Source organism: Ranitomeya imitator, chromosome 2, assembly GCF_032444005.1.
Source record: "Ranitomeya imitator isolate aRanImi1 chromosome 2, aRanImi1.pri, whole genome shotgun sequence".
NCBI classification, from domain to species: domain Eukaryota; kingdom Metazoa; phylum Chordata; class Amphibia; order Anura; family Dendrobatidae; genus Ranitomeya; species Ranitomeya imitator.
In genome coordinates, this window is record NC_091283.1 from 480,071,008 (window position 1) to 480,079,470 (window position 8,463).

The following is an 8,463-nucleotide window of genomic DNA, read 5'->3' on the forward strand; positions in this document are numbered from 1 at the left end:
GGAACGCCTGAGGAGCAAAGAGCTAAGTGGATGATTCTTATGAGCTATGATTTTTATATCACATGGTGCATATTTAGCATACTACGCACTTGATTGACTAAGGCATTAGTTATACATAACGTGTGTGGATACATCCCCGTTATGGTAAATTATGAAGATGGGAGTGTTCATCTAACCTATCTATGTAACTTACAGTATATGGTGCATTTATAGCATATTAAGCACTTTATTGACTAAGGCATCAGCTATACATAATATGTGTGTGGGTATATCCCCCGTATGATAAACTATGGAGATGGGAGCATTTTTCTAGCCTATCTGTGCACTCAGTAAGGCAGGTTTTTGATGTAGTATAATTCAACAGTATCTTCTCAAGCTGTCAAAGAAAAACTTTTTTTGCAATATACATACAGGACAGCTTAGGTGCAGCATAGCTTTCTGACGATCGTAGACCTGTTAATACTCCATAGTTCTACAAACAACTATTCAAGCCCTTAGTGACTATTATTGAAAGGAATAGTGGTAGCCATAGTTGCAGTGTATATAGAAGTGCTTGAGTATTTTTATTATGGATCTAATCTGATCCATATATGTGTGTTTTTGTCTGTGATTATTAGTTTTCTAGGGATTACCCAGGGATATAAGGGACAGCCACCATGGAGCGGGGGCGTCATATCGCAAATTTAGGGTGCCAACCTCCGCTGCAAGGAAGGATATCAGACTTTAGGACCTATTAGGGTCAGAAGAGGCATATTATATGTAGCATTTTTTCATTTTTTCAATTTTTGATGGTTTTTTTATTGTTACTTTTGGTATTTTTTTCAGTTTTTCTATATGGTTTTTGTCGGTATCACAAAAATGTCCTCTATATAAACAGCTCTATATAAACGGCTCTATATATAGGCTGTGTCCCTAATTCCAGGAACAGGTAGTCCCTAACAGCCCTTCACAGTCCTCACCCCAATCTCCTCCTCCAGACTAGCCCTTCACAGTCCTCACGCCAATCACCTCCTCCAGACTAGCCCTTCACAGTCCTCACCCCAATCCCCTCCTCCAGGCCAGCCCTTCACAGTCCTCACCCCAATCTCCTCCTCCAGGCCAGCCCTTCACAGTCCTCACCCCTATCCCCTCCTCCAGGCCAGCCCTTCACAGTCCTCACCCCAATCTCCTCCTCCAGGCCAGCCCTTCACAGTCCTCACCCCAATCTCCTCCTCCAGGCCAGCCCTTCACAGTCCTCACCCCAATCTCCTCCTCCAGGCCAGCCCTTCACAGTCTTCACCCCAATCTCCTCCTCCTGACCAGCCCTTCACAGTCCTCACCCCAATCTCCTCCTCCAGGCCAGCCCTTCACAGTCCTCACCCCAATCTCCTCCAGGCCAGCCCTTCACAGCCCCACCCCAATCTCCTCCTCCAGGCCAGCCCTTCACAGTCCTCACCCCAATCTCCTCCTCCAGACCTTCACAGTCCCAGCCCAATCTCCTCCTCCAGACCTTCACAGCCCCACCCCAATCTTCTTCTCCTGACCAGCCCTGCACAGTCCTCACCCCAATCCCCTCCTCCAGACCAGCCCTTCACAGTCTTCACCCCAATCCCCTCCTCCAGACCAGCCCTTCACCTCGTGATGGGCAGTCCGGCTCTTTTTGGTGATCCGGCTCTTTCGGCTCCGCTCACCATAAAGAGCCGGCTCTTTAGGCTTGCAAACCGGCTCTTTTTCAAAATAAAAATCTGTTTTCCACAGTCCTCGCTCCAGGTCTTTGCCTGTAGAGTGACAGCCTCATTATACACCTGTATAAGTCTCTAGTGAAGCAGTACAGACTGTTTATTAGCATTGCTGTTTCCTCAGATTGTCAGCTCTTGTGAACAGGCCCCTGCTACTCGGTTGTAGTCTTATGTATTACTTTCTAGTATGTGGCGTTTTTTTGTACATGTCCTTTCTGAATTAGTAAGTGCTGTGACGTACTGGCGCTGTATGAGATTATACAGTCATGGCCAAAAGTATTGACACCCCTGCAATTCTGTCAGATAATACGAAGTTTCTTCCTGAAAATGATTGCAAACACAAATTCTTTGGTATTATCTTCATTTAATTTGTCTTAAATGAAAAAACACAAAAGAGAATGAAGCAAAAAGCAAAACATTGATCATTTCACACAAAACTCCAAAAATGGGCTAGACAAAAGTATTGCCACCCTCAGCCTAATACTTGGTTGCACAACCTTTAGCCAAAATAACTGCGACCAACCGCTTCCGGTAACCATCAATGAGTTTCTTACAATGCTCTGCTGGAATTTTAGACCATTCTTCATTGTCAAACTGCTCCAGGTCCCTGATATTTGAAGGCTGCCTTCTCCAAACTGCCATTTTTAGATCTCTCCACAGGTGTTCTATGGGATTCAGGTCTGGACTCATTGCTGGCCACCTTAGAAGTCTCCAGTGCTTTCTCTCAAACCATTTTCTAGTGCTTTTTGAAGTGGGTTTTGGGTCATTGTCCTGCTGGAAGACCCATGACCTCTGAGGGAGACCCAGCTTTCTCACACTGGCCCCTACATTATGCTTCAAAATTTGTTGGTACTCTTCAGACTTCATAATGCCATGCACACGGTCAAGCAGTCCAATGCCAGAGGCAGCAAAGCAACCCCAAAACACCAGGGAACCTCCGCCACGGTTGACTGTAGGGACCGTGTTCTTTTCTTTGAATGCCTCTTTTTTCCTCCTGTAAACTCTATGTTGATGCCTTTGCCCAAAAAGCTCTACTTTTGTCTCATCTGACCAGAGAACATTCTTCCGAAACGTTTTAGGCTTTTTCAGGTAAGTTTTGGCAAACTCCAGCCTGGCTTTTTTATGTCTCGGGGTAAGAAGTGGAGTCTTCCTGGGTCTCCTACCATACAGTCCCTTTTCATTCAGATGCCGACGGATAGCACGGGTTGACACTGTTGTACCCTCGGACTGCAGGGCAGCTTGAACTTGTTTGGATGTTAGTCGAGGTTCTTTATCCAACATCCGCACAATCTTGCGTTGAAATCTCTTGTCAATTTTTCTTTTCCGTCCACATCTAGGGAGGTTAGCCACAGTGCCATGGGCTTTAAACTTCTTGATGGCACTGCGCACGGTAGACACAGGAACATTCAGGTCTTTGGAGATGGACTTGTAGCCTTGAGGTTGCTCATGCTTCCTCACAATTTGGTTTCTCAAGTCCTCAGACAGTTCTTTGGTCTTCTTTCTTTTCTCCATGCTCAATGTGGTACACACAAGAACATAGGACAGAGGTTGAGTCAACTTTAATCCATGTCAACTGGCTGCAAGTGTGATTTAGTTATTGCCAACACCTGTTAGGTGCCACAGGTAAGTTACAGGTGCTGTTAATTACACAAATTAGAGAAGCATCAGATGATTTTTCGAACAGTGCCAATACTTTTGTCCACCCCCTTTTTTATGTTTGGTGTGGAATTATATCCAATTTGGCTTTAGGACAATTCTTTTTGTGTTTTTTCATTTAAGACAAATTAAATGAAGATAATAATACCAAACAATTTGTGTTTGCAATAATTTTCATGAAGAAACTGAGTATTATCTGACAGAATTGCAGGGGTGTCAATACTTTTGGCCATGACTGTAATTCATAAAAATAAAGGCATGTTACAAGCACTGGTGAAAGTGAAAGAAAATAAAAATTAGGCTCCGAGCCTACGCAGCATGAAATTCGCATGCAGATTGGACGCAGGCATCCTGATTCGGGGGCGTCTACATTGACAATCATATGTTTTTTGGATGCGCTGCCACGTACCAGGATGTCTGCAGATTTTTGAACACCCAAAATTCGCAACAAGCTGCGTTTTAGGAGCACATGACAAATCCTGATGCATCCTGATCCTGATGCAAACGCAGGTCCATGCGTCCCTATGTTAAGTATAGAGATGCGACCAGGATTGCTACACATCACAACGCACCGTACCAAAGCGCTAGTGTGAAAACAGAGCCACTCGTGCAGTCCCTAACCAGGTGCCCCCATGTTATATACAGGCCCCCAATCCATGGTATTACCATTAGCACACTATAACATAGGGCACAGCATGCATAGTCTCCATTATGTCTACATACTGTTCCCATACAGGGTCATCACTTTCCCATACAGCACATCCCTTGCTTCCGAGCATGCTCAGTACCGCATAACGGATCCGTGCTCCATGGTAATTCCAGACGTGTAGCCACGGGTCCGTGCGGGTCCATGTCCCTGCGTGTTTTTCAGATGACACAAAGCTGCAACAAGTTGCGTTTTTGTGCGTCTGGTAAAATATGGAGACACACGGATCTGTGGGAAACTGGTGACAACTGGATGCACACACAAGTCCCATCCGTCACCATTGAAAGTCAATGGAGACGAAAATGGATCCGTGTGCAGCCATTGTCACACGCAATGCGAAATATGCAAGTGTGAAACCAGCGTAACGCTATATAATGATTGGAGCTGTGCTAGATCTCTCCACAGGTTCTGCCTAAAATCACTTTATATTACTTATTACCCTACCCTCAGCAGCAACAACCAACATCGTCCATCCTCCTCCCTGTATGTTCCTGTCCTGAATCCTCCTCAGTCCTGACTAATACTATGATACCAAACAATCTGCTGAGTTTCTCCTCCTATACATTCATATATGTGTATGCAAAAGCAAAAAAAAAAAGGGGAAAAGCCAGCACTGCTTATGGTCAGAACGCAATAACTGAAGTGCACATGCACATAATAAATTCTAACTGTATTTCAAATATGAGAAATTAAGCAAACAATTGATCAATTCTTTGAGCTACCCCGCCACTTCACGGCATTCTCATAATGAGGCAGTCCTACTCTACGTATTTTATTTACGTTGTGCCATTATGGCCTCCTGAATGTATAAAGAGTATAAAAAGAAAAACCACATTACATGCGAACTGTACCTGGAACATTTTCAGAATCACTCCCTTGGTGCCAGGAAAGGCAAGCGCAGGTAAAGGCCGATCAGTCCAGTGCGGACATTTCAGATCTGGCTTCCACACTGCCAAACCAGCACCAAAGTTGAAGGGTGAGACAGGATGAGACACAGGTGCACAATTAACTGGAGCCTGAGGCAGGGCAGGGCTGCGCTTGCCTTTCCTGGCACCAAGGGAATGATTCTGAAAATGCTCCAGGTACAGTTCGCATGTAATGTGGTCTTTCTTTTTATACATTCAGGAGGCCATAATGGCACAACGTAAATAAAATACGTAGAGTAGGACTGCCCCATTATGAGAATGCCGTGAAGTGGCGGGGTAGCTCAAAGAATTGATCAATTGTTTGCTAAATGTCTCATATTTGAAATACAGTTAGAATTCATTATGTGCATGTGCACTTTAATTATTGCGTTCTGACCATAAGCAGTGCTGGCTTCTCCCCTTTTTTTTTTGCTTTTATATATGTATATGCCATGCATGAGGCCAGTATGCTGAGTCACTCCTCATATATATCAGTATATATTGCCATGGATGAGGCCAGTATGTTGAGTTCCTCCTCCTATACATACATAGATATATGTTGTGAATTCCGCTCTTGGGCTCCCTCCGGTGGTTGTAAGTGGCACTTTTGTGAGTTCTGCTCTTGGGCTCCCTCTTGTGGTTTCTAGTGGTATGGCTGCTCCTTGGAGTTAGCTGTCATCAGCTGCCTCCACTTATCGTCTCTTCTGCTCGGCTATTTAAGTCTGGCTCTATCTTCAGCCAGTGCCATTTGTAAATGGTTCCTGGTTGGATTCACATCTCTTTGGAGTTCCCTGTTATCCTGACCAGTTCAGCTAAGCTAAGTTTTTGCTTGCCCTTTTCTGTCCATAGATTGTGGACTTATCCATCCTGTGCTTTCTATGTTTGTCCAGCTTATCAGTGTGAATTAATTCTGTCTTGCTGGAAGCTCTGGGAGGCAGATTTGCCCTCCACACCTTTAGTCAGGTGTGGAGATTTTTTTGTAAACTCTGCGTGGATTTTTGTAGTGTTTTATACTGACCGCACAGTATTCCATCCTGTCCTATCTATCTAGCTAGACTGGCCTCCTGTGCTCATCCTGGTTTCATTCTGTGTATGTCTTTTCCCTCTCCACTCACAGTCATTATTTGTGGGGGGCTAATCTATCCTTTGGGGATTTTCTCTGAGGCAAGATAGCTTTCCTGCTTCTATCTTTAGGGGTAGTTAGCTCTTAGGCGGTGACGAGGTGCCTAGGCAGAGCTAGGAGCATTCCACGGCTACTTCTAGTGTTGTGTTGAGCTTAGGGACTGCGGTCAGTACAGTTACCACTTCCTTCAGAGCTCGTTCCATGTTGCTCCTAGACCACCGTATCATAACAGATATATATCTATCTGTATACATAATTGTCTAAAGGTACCGTCACACTGAAAGATATCGCTAGCGATCCGTGACGTTGCAGCGTCCTGGCTAGCGATATCGTTCAGTTTGACACGCAGCAGCGATCAGGATCCTGCTGTGATGTCGTTGGTCGCTGCAGAAAGTCCAGCACTTTATTTCGTCGCTGGACTCCCTGCAGACATCGCTGAATCGGCGTGTGTGACGCCGATTCAGCGATGTCTTCACTGGTAACCAGGGTAAACATCGGGTTACTAAGCGCAGGGCTGCGCTTAGTAACCCGATGTTTACCTTGGTTACCAGCGTAAAAGTAAAAAAAAATAAACACTACTTACTTACCTTCCGCTGTCTGTCCCCCGCTGTGCTTTCCTGCACTGGCTGTGAGCGCCGGCAAGCACAGCGGTGACGTCACCGCTCTGCTTTCCGGCCGCTGTGCTCACAGCCAGTGCAGGAAAGCACAGCGCCGGGGACAGACAGCGGAAGGTAAGTATGTAGTGTTTGGTTTTTTTTACTTTTACGATGGTAACCAGGGTAAACATCGGGTTACTAAGTGCGGCCCTGCGCTTAGTAACCCGATGTTTACCCTGATTACCGGCATCGTTGGTCGCTGGAGAGCTGTCTGTGTGACAGCTCTCCAGCGACCAAACAGCGATGCTGCAGCGATCGACATCGTTGTCGGTATCGCTGCAGCGTCGCTTAGTGTGACGGTACCTTAAGGGGTACTTACGTCTGTCTGTCCTTCTGTCACGGATATTCATTGGTCGTGGCCTCTGTCTATCATGGAAATCCTAGTCGCTGATTGGTCGCCGCAAAACAGCCACGACCAGTCAGCGACGGGCACAGTTCGGAAGAAAATGGCCGCTTCTTACTACCCGCAGTCAGTGTCCCCGGAGCTCCGCTCCCTGCAGTCAGTGTCCCCGGCGCTCCGCTCCCCGCAGCCAGTGTCCCCGGCGCCCGCTCCCCACAGTCAGTGTTCCCGGCGCTCCACTCCCCGCAGTCAGTGTCCCCGGCGCTCCGCTCCATACTCCCCTCTGGTCACCACTAACACAGGGTTAATGCCGGCGGTAACGCATTCCGTTACCGCTGCTATTAACCCTGTGTGTCCCCAACCTTTTACTATTGATACTGCCTATGCAGCATCAATAGTAAAAGTAAGTAATGTTAAAAATAGCAAAAAAACAAAAAACCTGCTATACTCACCCTCCGTTGTCCGCTGACCCGCTCGCGGCTGCCACCATCTTCCTTTCCCAGCGATGCTTTGCGAAATTACCAATAAGACCTAGCGGTCTCGCAAGACCGTTAAGTCATATGGGTAATTTCACAAAGCATCCTGGGAACGTAAGATGGCGGCAGCCGCGTGCCCATCTGCACAGCGCTGTTGGATCCCAGGAAGCGGAGAGACGGGACGCTGAGGAGCAGCGACCAGAATGGTGAGTATGTTCAACTACAAGGGGCCCTCGGATCGTTAGGTGAGTATGTTTATTTTTTATTTTTTTAACCTGTGATATACGTGGCTGGGTAATATACTACGCCACTGTGCAATATACTACGCGGCTGGGCAATAAACTACGTGTCTCTGTGCTGTATACTACGTCGCTGGGCAATATACTACAAGGCTGGGCAATATCCTACGGCTCTGTGCTGTATACTACGTGGCTGGGCAATATACTACGTGGCTGAGCAATATACTACGTGGCTGAGCAATATACTACGTGGCTGGGCAATATACTACGTGGCTGGGCAATATACTACGTGGCTCTGGGCAATATACTACGTGGCTGGGCAATATACTGCGTGGCTGGGCAATATACTACGTGGCTGGGCAATATACTACGTGGCTGAGCAATATACTACGTGGCTCTGTGCTGTATACTACGTGGCTGGGCAATATACTACGTCACTGGGCAATATACTACGTGGCTCTGTGCTGTATACTACGTGGCTGGGCAATATACTACGTGGCTGGGCAATATACTACGTCACTGGGCAATATACTACGTGGCTCTGTGCTGTATACTACGTGGCTTGGCAATATACTACGTGGCTGGGCAATATACTACGTGGCTGGGCAATATACTACGTGGCTGGGCAATATACTACGTGGCTG